This window comes from Asparagus officinalis, chromosome 6, assembly GCF_001876935.1.
Source record: "Asparagus officinalis chromosome 6, Aspof.V1, whole genome shotgun sequence".
Taxonomy (NCBI): Eukaryota; Viridiplantae; Streptophyta; class Magnoliopsida; order Asparagales; family Asparagaceae; genus Asparagus; species Asparagus officinalis.
In genome coordinates, this window is record NC_033799.1 from 22,929,776 (window position 1) to 22,951,831 (window position 22,056).

Genomic DNA, 22,056 nt, shown 5'->3' on the forward strand with positions numbered 1-22,056 from the left:
GTTTGATCCGGAATGATCTAATTTTTTTGGTGATCATTTTTCTTCAATTTTCCTTATATTTGAACAACTGGTTGAATATGTTTTGTTGTGTGAACTTTAATGTTTTAGATGGAGCATCATCATGAAGAGGAGGTTGTTGATCTTGAGTCTTTTAGCATTATGGCTCTATCACCTTTAGATGGCCGATATTTGCAGAAAGTCAAGGATTGACACCCATTCTTTAGTGAATATGGGTTAATCTGTTACCGTGTAATGGTCGAGGTAACTTTTATTAAATTTCCATGTAAGAATACATATTTAATAAGTGTTTTTTATTCAACACCAGTGCATAGTGTTAGTCTTACATTATGTTTTTTTAAGAATAATGGTTTCATATTTAAATGTAGATTATACAATCATTTTTGTAGCGAATGATAAAAAATGTTTCTGGTAAAGCATGAAGAAACTGTGGTTGTTGATTGGATATCCTTGTTCGTCTGGCTTACAAATCATAATATGTCTCAGGTATTTAGATAAAAGGTTTAAAGCCTTAGTTAGCTCAAAAGGTTTAAAGTTGTGCCTAAAATGTTCTATGAACCATTGGGATACTTATCTTTGATATGCATATCTGATAATAGTACCCCTCTTCTAATAAATTTGCATATGATGTAGTATTATCAGTTTTTGTATGAGTCGATCGAACATTGTTTATTTAGGTCATGCTTATTAGTGTGCTTTCTTTTACAATCTGACAAAACGTCCAGCCTCTGCTTTGATATAGGTAGCAGTCTTTATTAAAACATTATTAGAATATCCATCATTTACCTTCCTTTTAAAGAAAATATCTAATGAATTGAACCTAACATCCACATGACAAGCGTATAAAATGAATCGAGGCGCTCGCTCCTCGCTCGCTTTGATTCCTTAAAAAAAAGGCAGCTCCTTTTTCCCGCTCCACTAAACCACGAACAAATTCCTCCCGTAAAAATCTAGGGTTAGGGTTTCGATCTCGTCTGCAACTCCATGGAAAAGCTCTTATCACCCCCTCGAGCCACGTTCGCTTTCTTTCTGTCCTTTTCCTCCTCTCCCTCTTCATCTTCTATCAGCAGATGATTAGGCCAGCTAGGGTTTCGGATTCAGCCCACCCCTCCTCAGCGATTCGAACCACTTAGGGTTTCATTGAGTAGTTCAGAAGGAGTCACGACTATGATGGTAAAGATCTCCATTCCCGGTTTTCTGGCTGGGGAATTTTCACGAACACAAGCCCTACCTTTTATTGACTGCATGCTTCTTTATTTTGCTTTTTTGTGATTATTTCGTTGCTATGTTTTCCTAAATCACATATACTATAATCTTGAAATGTTTCTCAAAAGTGGCATCTTTTGGATTTCTGAATAAAGATAGGATTTTTTATAAGTTTACGGGTGGGAATATTTTGGGATAGAGCATAAAACTTTTAGTAAATAATAAATGTCATATGCTACAGGTCACTTTTTTCTTCTTCTTCTGAATTTGTAATGTAGGTCTTCCGCTATTGTATTTTTAAATTTAGGTTCTTAATTTTTTTAAAATAAATTAGATGATCCTTTGGTAGTCCCCAATTTATAGTGAGCTGTATTCAATCCAATAATTGGGCTTATGAATCTTCAATGATGATTAAGTTTGATCCGGAATAATCTAATTTTTTTTGTGATCCTTTTTCCTTAATTTTTCTCATATTTGGACAACTAGTTGAATATGTTTTGGCTGTGTAAACTTTAATGTTTTAGATGGTGCATCATCGTGAAGAGGAGGTTGTTGATCTTGAGTCTTTTAGCATTATGACTCTATCACCTTTAGATGGCCGATATTTGTAGAAAGTCAAGAATTTGCACCCATTCTTTAGTGAATATGGGTTAATCCGTTACCGTGTAATGCTAGAGGTAACTTCCATTAAATTCTCCTGTAAGAATACATATTTAATAAGTGTTTTTTTATTCAACACCAGTGCCTAGTGTTAGTCTTACATTATGTTTTTTTTAAGAATGATGGTTTCATATTTAAATGTAGATTATACAATCATTTTTGTAGCGAATGATAAAGAAATGTTTCTGATAAAGCATGAAGAAACTCTGGTTGTTGATTGGATATCCTTGTTTATCTGGCTTACAAATCATAATATGTCTCAGGTATTTAGAGAAATGGTTTAAAGCCTGTGTTAGCTCAAAATGTTTAAAGTTTTGCCTAAAATGTTCTGTGAACCGTTCAGATATTTATATTTGATATGCATATCTGACAATAGTACCTTTCTTCTAATAAATTTGCATATGATGTAGTATTAGCAGTTTCTGCATGAGTCCATCGAACATTGTTTATTTAGGTCATGCTTATTAGTGTGCTTTCTTTTACAATCTGACAAGACGTCCAACCTCTACTTTGATATAGGTAGTTGTCTTCATTAACACTTTTCATAGTGTAGTCATGTCTTGGGTAATGGAGAAAGACATAACTTTCAAGTAAAAAAGGTTTACCTCTTTCTCCATTACCCATCATGATCTGACAAAGATGGCCACTGTAGTTATTTTCATGTTGGCTACTATGGTACGTGCATCTCCATGAGTTTGACATTTAAGGATCCTGCATGCATCGTCTTTAGCTGAAAGATGTATATTGTATTCTCCTGGTACTTGTATTTGTGATCAAAATGCAGGAATAAGAATGCATCGGCTGTTATGTTATAAGTTAGGGGGATTTGATTGTTGGATTTATCCCCCCATGCAGGTTTTTCCCCCTTTTGTCAATTATCTCCTTGATAGTTTGTTTTCATTTGAAATACTTAAAGTTTGTTTACCTTGACACTTATATTGATTTTTGGTTGCTACCCCTTCTGCAGGCAGCAATAGTAATTCTTGTTTATGCGATTTGAACAATATTCTTGTGTTCTTTCCTTTTGAAATAAAGTATATAGGTACATGAATCTATAAATATCAACATACCTGTGTGTGGTATACTGGTATTGGTGGGACGATTCTGCCTTAGTATTTTCTATTTTTGTTCACAATATCCGTGTGGTCTTGAAACTACTAGTACACTTTAAAACAACTATCAAAATATCCGGTGGAAATTTCATGTGGCGTGATCTTATTTATAAGAATTGAGATACGCGGTAAGGATTGAGAGAATTAGACCCTCTTTAATTATCGCATAAGTAAAGAGAATCCAGATTCGAAAAATATAGTTGCTTATCTAATTACATCAAAATATGCAAAATCAACATCTAAATATGCAAAAACAATCACTCTAGTTCCTTCTTTAATGTGCCTCAAAAGAGTATAGTTTGCTTCGAACTCAAAGAGTAAAATGTTTGGGAAAACCTGTTGACAATAAAAAAGTTTATTATTTTGTTGAATTTCGTGATAGCTGTTATATCACGTTTTGCTCATTAGTACTTGAATTAACTTAAGTTTTATCAGCTTAATATTCTGTTCTTTTCTCAGAAACATCGCCTATAGCTTGGGATCTCATGCAAGTATTATTATGATAAGTATGAAGAGTTTTGAGACATGAAAGAAAAGAGAACAAAAGAAAAAAATGTAAAAGAAAAATGGGCTATTTGTATTGCAGCAAGCAAGCGGACATACAAAAAACAACCTGATTATTTCTACAAGTAAAGTTTTTTTTACTTATAACAGAATTTGCCACCCAAATACTATTAGCGTCTTTAATATTTGATGAAAGTTAACAGCGATCATTCTTAACATTACATTCGTCATCAGATTTTGCTGACGTGATAATGATCTAACCCTACCATGTTCAGCAAAAAAATTAGTGAAACCACAAGTTCAACATACACGTTTGTATGAAACTTGCAACTAATTTTTGCTAAAAATATTTTACAGAAGTTTGCAAAAAGAACATAGATTAATGACAATGATATTATTAATGACTGTGGTTGATGACTTCTAAATATTAATGATCCGAAAGGACCGAAACGATACTTGGCTAGCACATGAGGGGCCTACAACAAAGTTTTGCCAAAAGTCTATATGCATTATTAGATAATCCATCATTTACCTTTCTTTTAAAGAAAATATCTGATGAACTGAACCTAACCTCCACGACATGCGTTTAAAATGAATCGAGGCACTCGCTCCTCGCTCTCTCCGATTCCTTTAAAGAAAGGCGGCTCCTTTTCCCACTCTACTAAACCCCGAACAAATTCCCCCCTTAAAAATCTAGGGTTAGGGTTTCGGTCTCGTCTGCAACTCCATGGAAAAGCTCTTATCACCCCCTCGAGCCCCATTAGCCTTCTTGCCGCCCTTTTCCTTCTCTCCCTCTTCATCTTCGATCAGTAGACGATCAGGCCAGCTAGGGTTTCGGATTCAGCCCACCCCTCCTCGACGATTCGAACCACTTAGGGTTTCGTCGAGCAGTTTAGAAGGAGTCATGACTACAAAGGTAAAGATCTCCATTCCTGATTTCCTGGCTGGGGAATTTTCACGAACACAAGCCGTGCCTTTTATTGACTGCATGCTTGTTTTTTGCTCACTCTAGTTCTTTCTCTAATGTGCCTCAAAAGAGTATAGTTTGCTTCGAACTCGAAGAGTAAAATATTTGGGAAAACCTATTGACAGTAAAAAAGTTTATTGTTCTTTTGAATTTCGTGATAGCTGTTATATCATGTTTTGCTCATTAGTACTTGAATTAACTTAAGTTTTATCAGCTTAATATTCTGTTCTTTTCTCAGAAACATCGCCTATAGCTTGGGATCTCATGCAAGTATTATTATGATAAGTATGAAGAGTTTTGAGACATGAAAGAAAAGAGAACAAAAGAAAAAAATGTAAAAGAAAAATGGGCTATTTGTATTGCAGCAAGCAAGCGGACATACAAAAAACAACCTGATTATTTCTACAAGTAAAGTTTTTTTACTTATAACGGAATTTGCTACCCAAATACTGTTAGCGTCTTTAATATATGATGAAAGTTAATAGCAGTCATTCTTAACATTACATTCGTCATCGGATTTTGCTGACGTAACGATGATCTGACCCTACCATGTTCAACAAAACTATTAGTGAAATCTTAAGTTCAACATACACGTTTGTATGAAACTTGCAACTAATTTTTGCTAACGTGGCAGTCATGTGATATCATCAGAAATATTTTACAGAAGTTTGCAAAAGGAACATAGATTGATGACAATGATATTATTAATTAATGTGGTTGATGACTTCTAAATATTAATGATCCGAAAGGACCGAAACGATACTTGGCTAGCACATGAGGGGCCTACCACAAAGTTTTGCCAAAAGTCTATATGCATTATTAGATAATCCATCATTTACCTTTCTTTTAAAGAAAATATCTGATGAACTGAACCTAACCTCCACGACATGCGTTTAAAATGAATCGAGGCACTCGCTCCTCGCTCTCTCCGATTCCTTTAAAGAAAGGCGGCTCCTTTTCCCACTCTACTAAACCCCGAACAAATTCCCCCCTTAAAAATCTAGGGTTAGGGTTTCGATCTCATCTGCAACTCCATGGAAAAGCTCTTATCACCCCCTCGAGCCTCGTTCCCTTTCTTGCCGCCCTTTTCCTCCTCTCCCTCTTCGTCTTCGATCAGTAGACGATCAGGCCAGCTAGGGTTTCGGATTCAGCCCACCCCTCCTCGGCGATTCGAAACACTTAGGGTTTCGTTGAGCAATTCAGAATGAGTCATGACTACGAAGGCAAAGATCTCCATTCTCGGTTCCATGGCTAGGGAATTTTCACGAACACAAGCCCTGCCTTTTATTGACTGCATGCTTATTTTTTGCTTTTGGTGATTATTTCGTTGCTAAGTTTTATTAAATCTCATATACTATAATCTTGAAATGTTTCTCAATCCATTCTCGGTTCCATGGCTAGGGAATTTTCACGAACACAAGCCCTGCCTTTTATTGACTGCATGCTTATTTTTTGCTTTTGGTGATTATTTCGTTGCTAAGTTTTATTAAATCTCATATACTATAATCTTGAAATGTTTCTCAAAAGTGGCATCATTTTGATTTTTGAATAAAGATAGAATTTTTTATAAGTTTATGGGAGGGAATATTTTGGGATAGAGCATAAAACTTTTAGTAAATAATAAATATCAAATGCTATAGGTCACTTAGTATTATTATGATAAGTATGAAGAGTTTTGAGAGATGAAAAAAAGAGGAAAAAAAAGAAAAAAACAAATAGAAAAATGGGGTATTTGTATTGCAGTAAGCAAGCAGACGTACAAAAAACAACCTGATTATTTCTACGTGTAAAGTTTCTTTCACTTATAACAGAATTTGCCACCCAAATACTATCAGTGTCTTTAATATTTGATTAAAGGTAACAGCGGTTATTCTTAACATTACATTCGTCATCACATTTTGCTAATGTGACAATGATCTGACACTGCCATGTTCAGCAGAAATATTTTACATGGCAGCCATTTGATATCATCAGAAATATTTTACAGAAGTTTGCAAAAAGAACATAGATTAATGACAATGATAATATTAATGACTGTGGTTGATGACTTCTAAATATTAATGATCCGAAAGGACAGAAATGATACTTGGCTAGCACATGAGAGACCTACACATGACATGCGTATAAAATGAACTGAACCTACACATGAGAGACCTACACATGACATGCCAAAAGTCTATATGCATTATTAGATTATCCATCATTTACCTTCCTTTTAAAGAAAATATCTGATGAACTGAACCTAACCTCCATATGACATGCGTATAAAATGAATCGAGGTGCTCGCTCCTCGCTCTCTCCGATTACATAAAAAAAAGCGGCTCCTTTTTCCCGCTCCACTAAACCCCGAACAAATTCTCCCCTTAAAAATCTTAGGTTAGGATTTCGATTTCATCTGCAAGTCCATGAAAAATCTCTTATCACCCGCTCGAGCCCCATTCGCTTTCTTGCCGCCCTTTTCCTCCTCTCCCTCTTCGTCTTCGATCAGTAGACGATCAGGCCAGCTAGGGTTTCGGATTCAGCCCACCCCTCCTCGGCGATCTTCGTCTTCGATCAGTAGACGATCAGGCCAGCTAGGGTTTCGGATTCAGCCCACCCCTCCTCGGCGATTCGAAACACTTAGGGTTTCGTTGAGTAGTTCAGAAGGAGTCATGACTACGAAGGTAAAGATCTCCATTCCCGGTTTCCTGGCTGGGGAATTTTCATGAAAAAAGCCCTGCCTTTTATTGACTACATGCTTGTTTTTCGCTTTTGGTGATTATTTCGTTGCTATGTTTTCTTAAATCTCATATACAATAATCTTGAAATGTTTCTCCAAAGTGGCATTTTTTGGATTTTTGAATAAAGATAGGATTTTTTATAAGTCTACAGGAGGGAATATTTTGGGATAGAGCATAAAACTTTTAGTAAATAATAAATATCATATGCTACAGGTCACTTTTTCTTCTTCTTCTGAATTTGTAATGTAGGGCTTCCACTGTTGTAGTTTGATCCGGAATGATCTAATTTTTTTGGTGATCCTTTTTATTTAGTTTTCCTTATATTTGAACAACTGGTTGAATATGTTTTGTTGTGTGAACTTTAATGTTTTAGATGGAGCATCATCATGAGGAGGAGGTTGTTGATCTTGAGTCTTTTAGCATTATGGCTCTATCACCTTTAGATGGCTGATATTTGCAGAAAGTCAAGGATTCACACCCATTCTTTAGTGAATATGGGTTAATCCGTTACTGTGTAATGGTCGAGGTAACTTTCATTAAATTCCCTTGTAAGAATACATATTTAATAAGTGTTTTTTTATTCAACACCAGTGCACAGTGTATGTCTTACATTATGTATTTTTTAAGAATAATGGTTTCACATTTAAATGTAGATTATACAATCATTTTTGTAACGAATGATAAAGAAATGTTTCTGGTAAAGCATGAAGAAACTGTGGTTGTTGATTGGATATCCTTGTTCATCTGGCTTACAAATCATAATATGTCTCAGGTATTTAGATAAAAGGTTTAAAGCCTTAGTTAGCTCAAAAGGTTTAAAGTTGTGCCTAAAATGTTCTGTGGACCGTTGGGATATTTATATTTGATATGCATATCTGACAATAGTACCCCTCTTCTAATAAATTTGTAAATGATGTAATATTAGTAGTTTCTACATGAGTCTATCGAACATTGTTTATTTAGGTCATTCTTATTAGTGTACTTTCTTTTACAATCTGAGAAAACGTCCAGCCTCTGCTTTGATATAGGTAGCAGTCTTCATTAAAACATTTCATAGTGTAGTCATGTCTTGGGTAATGGAGAAAGAGGTAACTTACAAGTAAATAAGGTTTAGCTCTTTCTCCATTACCCATCATGATCTGATAAAGATGGCCACTGTAGTCATTTTCATGTTGGCTACTATGGTACGTGCATCTCTAGTGGTTTGACATTTAAGGATCCTACATGCATCGTCTTTGGCAGAAAGATGTATTTTGTATTCTCCTGGTACTTGTATTTGTGATCAAAATGCAAGAATAAGAATGTTTCGGCTGTTATATTATAAGTCAGGGGGATTTTATTGTTGGATTTATCTCCCCATGCAAATTTTTCCCCCTTCAGTCAATTATCTCCTCGATAGTTTGTTTTCATTTGAAATACTTCAAGTTTGTTTACCTCGACACTTATATTGATTTTTGGTTGCTACCCCTTCCGCAGGCTGCAATAGTAATTCTTGTTTATGTGATTTGAACATTATTCTTGTGTTCTTTCCTTTTGAAATAAAGTATCTGGGTAAATTAATCTGTAAATATCAACAAACCTGTGTGTGGTGTACAGGTATTGGTGGGATGATTCTGTCTTAGTATTTTCTCTTTTTATTCATAACATAGATTTCTTGTTTTTTATATATTTAGATGCAGTTAGTTGTCATCTTGTTCTATTCTCTCGATCTTTAACATCCGTATGGTCTAAAAACTACTAGTACACTTAAAATAACTATCAAAATATCCAGTGGAAATTTTATTTGGCGTTATCTCATCTATAAGAATTGAGATACGCGGTAAGGATTGAGAGAATTAGACCCTCTTTAATTATCGCATAAGTAAAGAGAATCCAGATCTGAAAAATACAGTTGTTTCTCTAATTACATCAAAATATGCAAAATCAACATCTAAATATGCAAAAACAAAAATCACTCTAGTTCCTTCTCTAATGTGGCTCAAAAGAGTATTGTTTACTTAAAACTCGAAGAGTAAAATATTTGGAAAAACCTGTTGACAGTAAAAAAGTTTATTGTTCTGTTGAATTTTGTGATAGCTGTTATATCACGTTTTGCTCAATAGTACTTGAATTAATTTAAGTTTCATCAGCTTAATATTTTGTTCTAACAGCGCCTATAGCTTGGGATCTCATGCAATTATTATTATGATAAGTATGAAGAGTTTTGAGAAATGAAAAAAATGAGGAAAAAAGAAAAATAATAGAAAAATAGGCTATTTGTACTGTAGTAAGAAAGTGGACGTACAAAAAACAACCTGATTATTTCTACAATTAAAGTTTATTTCATTTATATTGGAATTTGCCACCCAAATAGTGTTAGGGTTTTTAATATTTGATAAAAGTTAACAGCGGTCATTCTTAACATTACATTCGTCATCAGATTTAGCTGATGTGACAATGATCTAACCCTCCTATGTTCAGCAAAAAAAAATATTGAAATCACAAGTTTAACATACACGTTTGTATGAAACTTGCAAGTAATTTTTGCTAATGTGGCAGCCTTGTAATATCATCAGAAATATTTTTCAGAAGTTTGCAAAAAGAACATAGATTGATGACAATGATAATATTAATGACTGTGGTCGATGATTTCTAAATATTAATGATCCGAAAGGACCGAAACGATAATTGGCTAGCACATGAGGGACCTACAACAAAGTTTTGCCAAAAGTCTATATGCATTATTAGATTATCCATCATTTACCTTCCTTTTAAAGAAAATATCTGATGAACTGAACCTAACCTCCACATGACATGCGTATAAATTGAATCGAGGTGCTCGCTCCTCGCTCTCTTCGATTCCTTAAAAAAAAGACGACTCCTTTTTCCCTCTCCACTTAACACTGAACAAATTCTCCCCTAAAAAATCTAGGGTTAGGGTTTCGATCTCGTCTACAACTTAATGGAAAAGCTCTTATCACCCCCTCAAGCCCCGTTCGCTTTCTTCCCGCCCTTTTCCTCCTCTTCCTCTTCGTCTTTGATCAGCGGACGATCAGGCCAGCTAGGGTTTCGGATTCAGCCCACCCCTCCTTGGCGATTCGAACCACATAGGGTTTCGTTGAGCAGTTCAAAAGGAGTCACGACTACGAAGGTAAATATCTCCATTATCGGTTTCCTGGCTGGGGAATTTTCACGAACACAAGCCCTTCCATTTATTGGCTGCATGCTTTTTTTTGCTTTTTTGTGATTATTTTGTTGCTAAGTTTTCTTAAATCTCATATACTATAATCTAGAAATGTTTCTCAAAAGTGGCATTGTAACGCCCCTCCTCTGGGAGGTACATAAAAATTTGAGCATGACTTATCTGTAATAAGAAGGGTCGACCTGCTAAATCTTTATGCACATCACAAGATAGATATACTGGATAGATATACTGAAGGGCGAAAAATAAAGCAGTGGAGATGCATATGCAATACCCAAGATCACGAGGTTGACAGCAGAGTCCATAGAATACCAAAATAGAAGAGAACTAAAGGGTAATACAAAATATTACAATAATAGCAGTGGCTACAACATTAATACATGTTTTATAAGTCAAAGGTACTACAAAAGTGAACATAAATTAACCTCTATTAAGATTTTCCTCTGGAGCTAATCTTCAAATTCAGGGTCTGCAATGCCCTTATCCTTGCCAGTTGTATGACCTGCGAGTGGATTCAGACACAATAGGGGTGAGCCTAAGGCCTAATAGGTAACCATAAAAATCTCGGGTACAATCCAAGGGAACGAATGAAAATGATAGACATAGATATCAAACTTGAACAACGGGGTCTCAACATTAAGTTACCATTCTTATATCGTAATCATTGATTGAAGTGAAATAACATGTAAAGATGAATAATCAAGGTCTAATATTCAGGATTCCAAACTCCCCAATCGTGGGATAATCAATAAACCGCGCATGCCTTTATACACCCACCGGTGAGCGTCCTCACACAGGGCATTGTCCCACCAGGACACTATAACATTACCACCCACCGGTGAAGCTTACTTCACACAGGGCATAATCCATGAATATAGACAATCAATCATCAACGAAGAGAGGAATACTATCATTATCAATAGTTGAACCATCGAATCAATTCGAATTGCTGCAATGAAATCATTCAAGGATATCGAAGGTATAAAACTAAAATAAACAACATTAGGATAGCAAGGATTAACCAATCAACAACGAGCCCATGCATGAGGTGAATCAAATAGGAATATTATGAAAATGATAAGATATACAATTAGCATAGGAAACTAACTCGCAGGAACTTCAAGAAAGTAATCAATCGAACTCTCAAAGACTTGAGAGGACACAATGAAAGGTTACCTACCGATTATGCTGGGATCCTCTCGGCCAACGAATGAATCCAAGATTCTCTGTCCTATATATACATGTATACCCACATGAGATTCTAGACACTATGTCTTTTAAAACTTTAACTTAAAACTTATATCATTGTATAAGCTACACCCTAGATGATTGCATCTAATATCTCTAATATGCATGGCAACATAAGTAGTGTACATGCAGCAGATTTAGGTGGATAGATGGTACAACAATTGATGTCCAAAATGTATGAAACTAGTCCCAAATGACTCCATTATGAGTCTAATTTCATAATATAAAACTTTTACATCAATGCATGGTGTATAGTAAGAGTTATGCTCTCAGCAAACTACACATATCAAAACTGTAGCAGAAAAACATAGGTTACTATCTGAAATGAATAATTAACTTTGGGTATTTAACACTATACAAATGAGCTCATATTTGTTATATAAGTGATATGATGGGTTAGATTCCAAGTCCAATTATTTCATCAAACTTTTAATTTTATAGTGCATGTTACATGCAAAACAACACAAGGGGGTAGACTGGAATTGTCAGTACATATACTAGGTATTAGAACTAGGTTTAGACTTACCAAACGTTACTCAAATTAATTAAAACTTTCATCAACAGAAGGACAATTAAGTCTAGTTTTAGGAATAGAAAGAATTTTATGCATGCATTGCATATGTTGAGATATATACTCTTTACAAAGGACATAACTTAGGCAGACAGTTTAAGACACATGCACTGAGTTAAACCATACTTTAAAACAAGTAAATGATCTCAGAATTAAACAAACAGGATCTCAAATGAAAGCCAAGAAAGTGTAGTTTCTATAACAGAAAGAATTTTATGCATGCATGGTATATGTTAAGACATATGCTCTTTACAAAGGACATAAATCAGGCAGACAGTTTCAGACACATGCACTGAGTTAAACCATACTTTCAAACTAGTAAATGATTTTAGAATTAAACAAAAAGGGTTTCAAATGAAAACCACAAAAGTGTAGTTTTTACAATAGAAAGAATTTCTTCATTGGGATATATACAAAGAAAGTTATGATCTGTTTAGTGGTAGTGTATCTTGTTGGAAATTTCTGCACGAAATTTCTGTTTCAAGATAACATTGACATGCAAGCCCTAAAATGTTACATGCAAGTCTAAAACCAAATTAAATCTTATAATCTCAGTCTAATGTTCTTAACAATAACATGCAAAAGAGAATTATACCTAGTATTGAGACTTGCTTCACTTCCTCCTCCAAAATCCTCAACTAACTCCTTTCTCCTCTCCTTCTTCTTCAATGTTTGGAGCTTATGGATCTCCTCTCCTTCTTCTTCAATGTTTGGAGCTTATGGGATCTATTTATTTTTCTTCTATTTTTTTTTTTGCAAGAGGAGAGGGGCTAGGGTTTGGTTGGCCAGAGGAGGGGGATGAGGGTTTGGAGAGTTTTTTTTTCTTTAGAATGGTAAAATGAGAGGTGGAGGGCACATATATATAAGCCCATGTGAAGAGAAATCTTCAATTTGGCCAAAGATGAGGGTTTAAAATGTAAAATACTCCCACTAACATGGCTGACCAAAATTAAACAATTATGTTAATTTGAGTGTTCAAATTAGGTATTTAATGATTTGGTTATCTCTAATTAAGGTTTAAAGCATGGTTAACTTAGGTTTACATTCTAAGTTTGTATGCATGCTATGACTTAGTTAACTAGATCACAATATGAGAATTAGCTAAGTTTAAATTCTCATATAGTTAACTAGATCACAATATGAGAATTAGCTAAGTTTAAATTCTCATACTAGAAGATTATATGAGATGTAATGAAGAAAAGAATCTACTAATTTATGAGCTAAGTTTAAATTCTCATACTAGAAGATTATATGAGATGTAATGAAGAAAAGAATCTACTAATTTATAAATTGGTATCGGTAATGGTATCCGATCAATGCAAGGAAATTTTTTTTTTGGAATGTTACATACTTCCACCCTTAAGGAAATTTCATCCCCGAAATTTTTACGTACCCTAAAAATAAATGTGGATATGTTTTTCGCATCTCAGATTCTAGTTCCCATGTTGCCTCCTCAACGCCTCGATTATTCCATAAAACTTTAACCAGCAATATGGATTTGTTTCTCAGCTGCTTCTCCTTAAAGCCTAGCACTCGAACCGGTCGTTCTTCATAAGATAGATCCTCCCGCAGGGGCAAGGCTTGGTGCGAAATGATGTGTCTGGGGTCTGGTACATACTTTTTCAGGTTTGAGACGTAGAACACATTACGAATCTTTTCCAATTCTGGGGGCAAGGCTAGCCGGTAGGCTACAGGTCCGATCTTCTCCAAAATTTCGAATGGCCTAAGGTATCTCGGACGGAGTTTGCATTTCTTGCCACCTCTTGTTATTCCTTTCATTGGTGTAGCCTTTAGAAACACATGATCACTAACCTGGAATTCTAGGTCCTTGCGTCGAAGATCTGCATAGCTCATTTGCCTACTTTGGGCCGTCTGCATATGTTGTCGAATAGTTTGGATCTTCTCAGTCGTCTCCTGGATTACGTCTGGTCTAAGTAGTCGACGATCACCGGTCTCTTCCCAACAGATAGGGGATCTACATCGCCTCCCATATAGGGCTTCATAAGGTGTCATGCTAATGCTAGAATGAAAGCTATTATTGTAGGCGAACTCTACTAGCGGCAAATGCGTAGCCCAATTGCCTCCAAAATCTAAGGTGAAAGCTCTCAGCATGTCCTCCAGGGTCTGTATCATACTCTCAGATTGTCCATCAGTTTGAGGATGTGCTGAAGTGCTGAACTTCAGTTTAGTCCCCAAAGCTTGATGTAGGCTCTTCCAAAATCTTGAGGTGAAACGGGGGTCTCGATCTGATACAATGGATATGGGAATCCCGTGGAGCTTCACGATCTCTTCAATGTATAAGATGGTCAACTTTTCCATGGTGTACGACATCCTGTAGGGTATGAAGTGCGCTGACTTGGTCAGGCGGTCAACTACCACCCATATGGCATCCTCTCCTTTTGTTGATCGGGGTAGTCTAGTAACAAAATCCATGGTGATGTGATCCCATTTCCATTTTGGAATGGGCAAAGGTTGTAATAGTCCTGATGGTTTCTGATGTTCAATCTTCACCTGTTGGCATGTTAAACATTTTGATACAAATTCAGCTATCTCCTCCTTCATGCGGTTCCACCAGAAGTTTTGTCGGAGGTTCTGATACATCTTAGTGCTACCCGGATGAAGAGCATATAGGGTCTGGTGAGCTTCTCTCAATATCTGATCCTTAAGCTCCCCATCATTGGGTACACAAAGGAGATTACCCATCTTCAAAACACCATCTTGAATCTTAAAGTCTGAATATTTTCCTTGTTCCACCTTCTTTCTTATCTCACTTAGCTCCTTGTCTTCCTTCTGTTGCTCCTTGATTTGGTCCAACAGAGTAGGTTGTAGGCTTATCTGACAAATCTTCATTCCAGAAGAATACTTTCTAACTTCAATCTCCATTCTCTCAAGCTCCTTACTTAACTCGGCTTGTTTAGTTAGTAAACAAGCTGATGCAATATGATTCTTCCGACTGAGTGCATCTGCTACTATATTCGCTTTACCTGGATGGTAAAGAATATTTACATCGTAGTCTTTCAGCAATTCCAACCACCTTCTTTGCCTCATGTTAATCTCCTTCTGAGTAAATATATACTTTAGGCTCTTGTGATCTGTATAAATATCACATGATACCCCATATAGATAGTGTCTCCATATCTTCAGGGCAAAAATCACAGCAGCCAATTCCAGATCATGAGTGGGGTAATTCTTCTCATGAGGTCTCAATTGCCTGGAGGCATAAGCCACTACCTTCTCATTCTGCATTAGAACACAACCTAAACCTCTGGAAGATGCATCACTATATATCACAAACTTATCTGAACTCGTAGGGATAGTGAGGATGGGAGCAGTTACCAACCGTTTCTTCAACTCCTGAAAATGCTCTTCGCATTTCTCACTCCAATTATACTTGACATTCTTACGAGTCAAATAAGTTAAAGGGGCTGCTAATTGGGAAAAGTCTTTAACAAATCTTCTATAATATCCTGCTAGTCCTAAAAAGCTATGAATCTCAGTCACTGAGGTGGGACGCGGCCAGTTCACGACAGCTTCAACTTCGCTGGATCCACGGATATCCCATCTCTAGTGATCACGTGACCTAAAAACATCACCTTTTCTAGCCAGAATTCACTCTTCTTAAACTTTGCGTATAGTTGTTGCTCTCGTAGGATTTGCAATACAATCTTCAAATGTTCTTCATGTTCTTGGTAACTCTTAGAATAGATCAATATGTCATCAATGAAAACCACCACAAATTGATCCAAATATTATTTGAATATCCGATTCATCAGATCCATGAATGCGGCCGGCGCATTAGTCAGTCCAAAAGGCATCACTAAAAATTCATAGTGACCGTAGCGAGTCCTGAATGCTGTTTTTGCTACGTCCTCAGGCTTAATCTTTAACTGATGGTACCCTGACCTTAAATCAATTTTGGAAAAATATTGAGCTCCTTGAAGCTGATCAAATAGATCATCTATCCTTGGGAGTGGATACTTATTCTTAATGGTCAATTTATTCAACTCTATGTAATCTATACAGAGTCTCATACTCCCATCTTTCTTTTTCAAAAATAAGACTGGTGCTCCCCATGGAGACACGCTGGGTCTAATGAATCCTTTATCCAATAAGTTGTTCCTTTAGTTCCTTCATCTCAACTGGCGCCAATTTATAAGGAGCTTTAGATATAGGAGTGGTCCCTGGGACTAAGTCTATGGCAAACTCTATCTCCCGATCTGGAGGCAATCCTAGCAAATCTTCTGGAAAGACATCCGGGTAATCTCTTACAACAAGTATATCTGAAAGCTTTTTCTCATTCAATTTGTCACTTATCACACAAGCTAAATATCCACTACAACCTTGCCTCAACAATTTATTAGCCTTCATAAATGAGATTAGGTGCGTGAGTGGTCTTCTACTTTCCCCTTGGAAAACAAAACTCGCCTCCGCTTGTGGTTTAAACTTTATCAGTTTTCTCAAACAGTCTATAGTTGCATGATGAGATGCTAACCAATCCATTCCTAGGATAACATCAAAATCTGACATGTCTAGGCATACAAGGTCTGCATTCATGACATGATCACTCACTAAAATTCCACAATTCTCATAAACATATGTTGCTAGGAGACTACAACCCATAGGTGTGGACACAATTATCTCACTACTTAATAGTGTCGGTGAATTGGGAAAATTCCTAGCAAAGTGAGGTGATACAAAAGAGTGTGTAGATCCAGGGTCAAAAAGTGCATGAGCGGTGAATGAACATATAGGAACTGTACCTTCCACCACAGATGGTGATGCTTGTGCATTCTTCCTTGTCAGAGCAAAAACTCTTCCTTGGTTCCTTTTGTTCTGCTGCACACTCTGGTTGGACTGAGCCTTCCGCTGGGCAGCATTTGATTGCTGTGAGGCATTAGTTCGAGCTGCGTGATCTCCTCTTGGTGCTCGCTCTGTTATTGCTTGATTCCTTAAGGTTGGACAATCTCTCTTGAAGTGCCCAGGTTGACCACACTCGAAACATGCATGGTGAAGTCTGCAATATCCAGAGTGATGATTGCCACATCTAGGGTAGGCTGCTGACTTATTTGGCTGATTTGCTCGATCACGACAAAAGGGAAATTTTGCTGTCGCTGACCTCCCGGGCTGATTCGATGCTGACTTATCGGTTGTGGGACCTCCTTCTGTTCGTGGGCGTTTAACTGAACTCTGCTTCTTATTGCGGATCTCCTGATACTCTAGCTGGTCTTTCTCAATTTCAAACGCAGTCTCCACCAGTTCTGCATAATTCCTGATTCTGAGGGCCACTAGTTTCCCTCTGATATTTCCCCTGAGTCCCCTTTGAAACTTCTTGGCCTTATCTGATTCTTCAGCGATCAAATGTGGAGCAAACCTTGATAGTTGAGTAAACTTAGCCTCATACTCTTGGACCGTCATGTTATTTTGTTGCAAACCTTGAAGTTCAATAGCCCACTGATCCCTAACACTTTCCGGGATATATTTCTTATTCATAAGCTCCACAAATCTATCCCAATCAATCTGTCTCTGGGCAGCCCTTTCTAATCTTAAGGTTGCCCTCGACCAATGTTCAGCTTCCCCTCTGAACATGAAGGCGGCGAATGACACCTTTTGCTCCTCTGCACAATTTAAGACTGTAAAAATCTTCTCCATTTGTAAAATCCAATCCTCCGCCACCAAAGGGTCGGTGGTACCCAAAAAAGATGGAGGTGTGAGCTTCGGAAATTGTTCTAGGGCTGAGATAACAAGTGTTGGTTGGTTGCCTCTAGGATTGATACGCTGCTCGAGGATCTCTGCCAATCGTTCCAATGGGTCCTGCATTGGTTCTTCTTGATCAACAAGCCGTTTGCCGGCATTCGTTCTCATTCCGACAGGAACAGAAGATCCTTCTTCAATATTCTCCAGGTGTTGTCCTTCCTCATTTTGGGTCTGATTTGCTCTTGTTCTCACCATTATCTATATGAAAATGTAGCAGCAAAAGTTCAGATTCCACAGACTATTCAAAGTACTTCACTTAGAAATATTTCATTGCTCGCATAATATATATAAGGAACTTCAACAATCAACTTAGAGTACTGATTTCTCCAAAAGCTTTTCATTGATATAATATTAACATACACCTATTTATCCATACAAGAGTTCTACAAAAGTACAATAATCCATATCTAATATATAGATAAAAAGTATGCAGTCCCAAAATACACCACACTTGGGTGTCCACCCAAAAGCCAAAAGTAATAAGATTCCTAAGGCTAGTGACCCAATGGGTCAACCTCTAGGAAGAGGTGGAAGGGTTGCTAGAAGTAGATTCTGTATCAGAGGCCTCAGTCGGTTGTGGTTCACTACCGTCGAGGCTGATCTCCTCCTGCTCATCGTCCTCTGCAGGATCCTCTACCATCGGCTCATCCTCCCATGCCCAATCCTCCTCATATAGGTCAAGCTCCCAACCAAGTGGAACTCCTTCTAGGATCTCACCAAGTAGAGGCTCTAGTGCCACCTCAAATTCCCACTCCATGGGCTCCTCATCACCCATAGGATCCTCGGGGTCCTCCTCTGGGTCCTCCTCCTCGGGATCCTCCTCTATCGGGTCCTCCTCCTTGGGTTCCTCCTCCTCGGGGTCCTCCTCTATTGGGTCCTCCTCCTCGGGATCCTCTTCTATCGGGTCCTCCTCCTCGTCCCTCTTCGCCAATCGCCCACGGGTGTGATGGCTAATCGGGGAGTAATCCACTCTCTCCCCAAAAATCTCCTCTGGGTCAGTCTCCTCAGAGCTGATCTCCCAATCCTGTGAAAGTGTTGACCACACCTCCCCGCTACTAATGGATCCTTCCATCTCAGAAACACTCAAATCTGTATCTGCCATTCCTGCCAAAAGTCATCTATCAGCCTCCAATGGTACAAAACCAACCTAATAGAGATCTAGATATCACAAGAATGTCATGGAAAGATAATTCCTCCATGACTGGAGTTTGACACCGACTAGAAAGATCCCTACGTCCCCTAGGTATTTCAATGTAGGACTCTTAAGGTGTCAACCTGTGCTCTGATACCACTCTATAACGCCCCTCCTCTGGGAGGTACATAAAAATATGAGCATGACCTATCTGTAATAAGAAGGGTCGACCTGCTAAATCTTTATGCACATCACAAAATAGATATATTGAAGGGTGAAAAATAAAGCAGTGGAGATGCATATGCAATACCCAAGATCATGAGGTTGACAGCAGAGTCCATAGAATACCAAAATAGAAGAGAACTAAAGGGTAATACAAAATATTACAATAATAGCAGTGGCTACAACATTAATACATGTTTTATAAGTTAAAGGTACTACAAAAGTGAACATAAATTAACCCCTATTAAGATTTTCCTCTGGAGCTAATCTTCAAATTCAGGGTCTGCAATGCCCTTATCCTTGCCAGTTGTATGACCTGCGAGTGGATTCAGAAACAATAGGGGTGAGCCTAAGGCCCAATAGGTAACCATAAAAATCTCGGGTACAATCCAAGGGAACAAATGAAAATGATAGACATAGATATCAAACTTGAACAACGGGGTCTCAACATTAAGTTGCCATTCTTATGTCGTAATCATTGACCGAAGTAAAATATCATGTAAAGATGAATAATCAAGGTCTAATATTCAGGATTCCAAACTCCCCAATCGTGGGATAATCAATAAACCGCACATGCCTTTATACACCCACCGGTGAGCGTCCTCACACAGGTCATTGTCCCACTGGGACACTATAACATTACCACCTACCGGTGAAGCTTACTTCACACAGGGCATAATCCATGAATATAGACAATCAATCATCAATGAAGAGAGGAATACTATCATTATCAATAGTTGAACCATCGAATCAATTCGAATTGTTGCAATGAAATCATTCAAGGATATCGAAGGTATAAAACTAAAATAAACAACATTAGGATAGCAATGATTAACCAATCAACAACGAGCCCATGCATGAGGTGAATCAAATAGGAATATTATGAAAATGATAAGATATACAATTAGCATGGGAAACTAACTCGCAGGAACTTCAAGAAAATAATCAATCGAACTCTCAAAGACTTGAGAGGAAACAATGAAAGGTTACCTACCGATTATGCTGGGATCCTCTCGGCCAACGAATGAATCCAAGATTCTCTGTCCTATATATACATGTATACCCACATGAGATTCTAGACACTATGTCTTTTAAAACTTTAACTTAAAACTTATATCATGGTATAAGCTACACCCTAGATGATTGCATCTAATATACGGCAACATAAGTAGTGTACATGCAGCAGATTTAGGTGAATAGATGGTATAACAATTGATGTCCAAAATGCATGAAACTAGTCCCAAATGACTCCATTATGAGTCTAATTTCAGAATATAAATCTTTTACATCAATACATGGTGTATAGTAAGAGTTATGCTCTCAGCAAACTACACATATCAAAACTATAGCAGAAAAACATAGGTTACTATCTGAAATGAATAATTCACTTTGGGTATTTAACACTATACAAATAAGCTCATATTTGTTATATAAGTGATATGATGGGTTAGATTCCAAGTCCAATTAGTTTCATCAAACTTTCAATTTTATAATGCATGTTACATGCAAAACAACACAAGGGGGTAGACTGGAATTGTCAGTACATATACTAGGTATTAGAACTAGGTTTAGGCTTACCAAACGTTACTCAAATTAATTAAAACTTTCATCAACAGAAAGACAATTGAGTCTAGTTTTAGGAATAGAAAGAATTTTATGCATGCATTGCATATGTTGAGATATATGCTCTTTACAAAGGACATAACTCAGGCAGACAGTTTCAGACACATGCACTGAGTTAAACCATACTTTCAAACAAGTAAATGATCTCAGAATTAAACAAACAGGATCTCAAATGAAAGCCAAGAACGTGTAGTTTCTATAACAGAAATAATTTTATGCATGCATGGTATATGTTAAGATATATGCTCTTTACAAAGGACATAACTCAGGCAGACAGTTTCAGACACATGCACTGAGTTAAACCATACTTTCAAACTAGTAAATGATTGTAGAATTAAGCAAAAAGGGTCTCAAGTGAAATCCACAAAAGTGTAGTTTTTAGAACAGAAAGAATTTCTTCATTTGGATATATACAAAGAAAGTTATGATCTGTTTAGTGGTAGTGTATCTTGCTGGAAATTTCTGCACGAAATTTCTGTTTCAAGATAACATTGACATGCAAGCCCTAAAATGTTACATGCAAGACTAAAACCAAATTAAATTTTATAATCTCAGTCTAATGTTCTTAACAATAACATGCAAAAGAGAATTATACCTAGTATTGAGACTTGCTTCACTTCCTCCTCCAAAATCCTCAACTAACTCCTTTCTCCTCTCCTTCTTCTTCAATGTTTGGAGCTTATGGGATCTATTTATTTTTCTTCTATTTTTTTTTTTTTGCAAGAGGAGAGGGGCTGGGGTTTGGTTGGCCAGAGGAGGGGGATGAGGGTTTGGAGAGTTTTTTTCTTTAGAATGGCAAAATGAGAGGTGGAGGGCACATATATATAAGCCCATGTGAAGAGAAATCTTCAATTTGGCCAAAGATGAGGGTTTAAAATGTAAAATACTCCCACTAACATGGCTGACCAAAATTAAACAATTATGTTAATTAGAGTGTTCAAATTAGGTATTTAATGATTTGTTTATCTCTAATTAAGGTTTAATGCATGGTTAACTTAGGTTTACATGCTAAGTTTATATGCATGCTATGACTTAGTTAACTAGATCACAATATGAGAATTAGCTAAGTTTAAATTCTCATACTAGAAGATTATATGATATGCAATGAAGAAAAGAATCTACTAATTTATAAATTGGT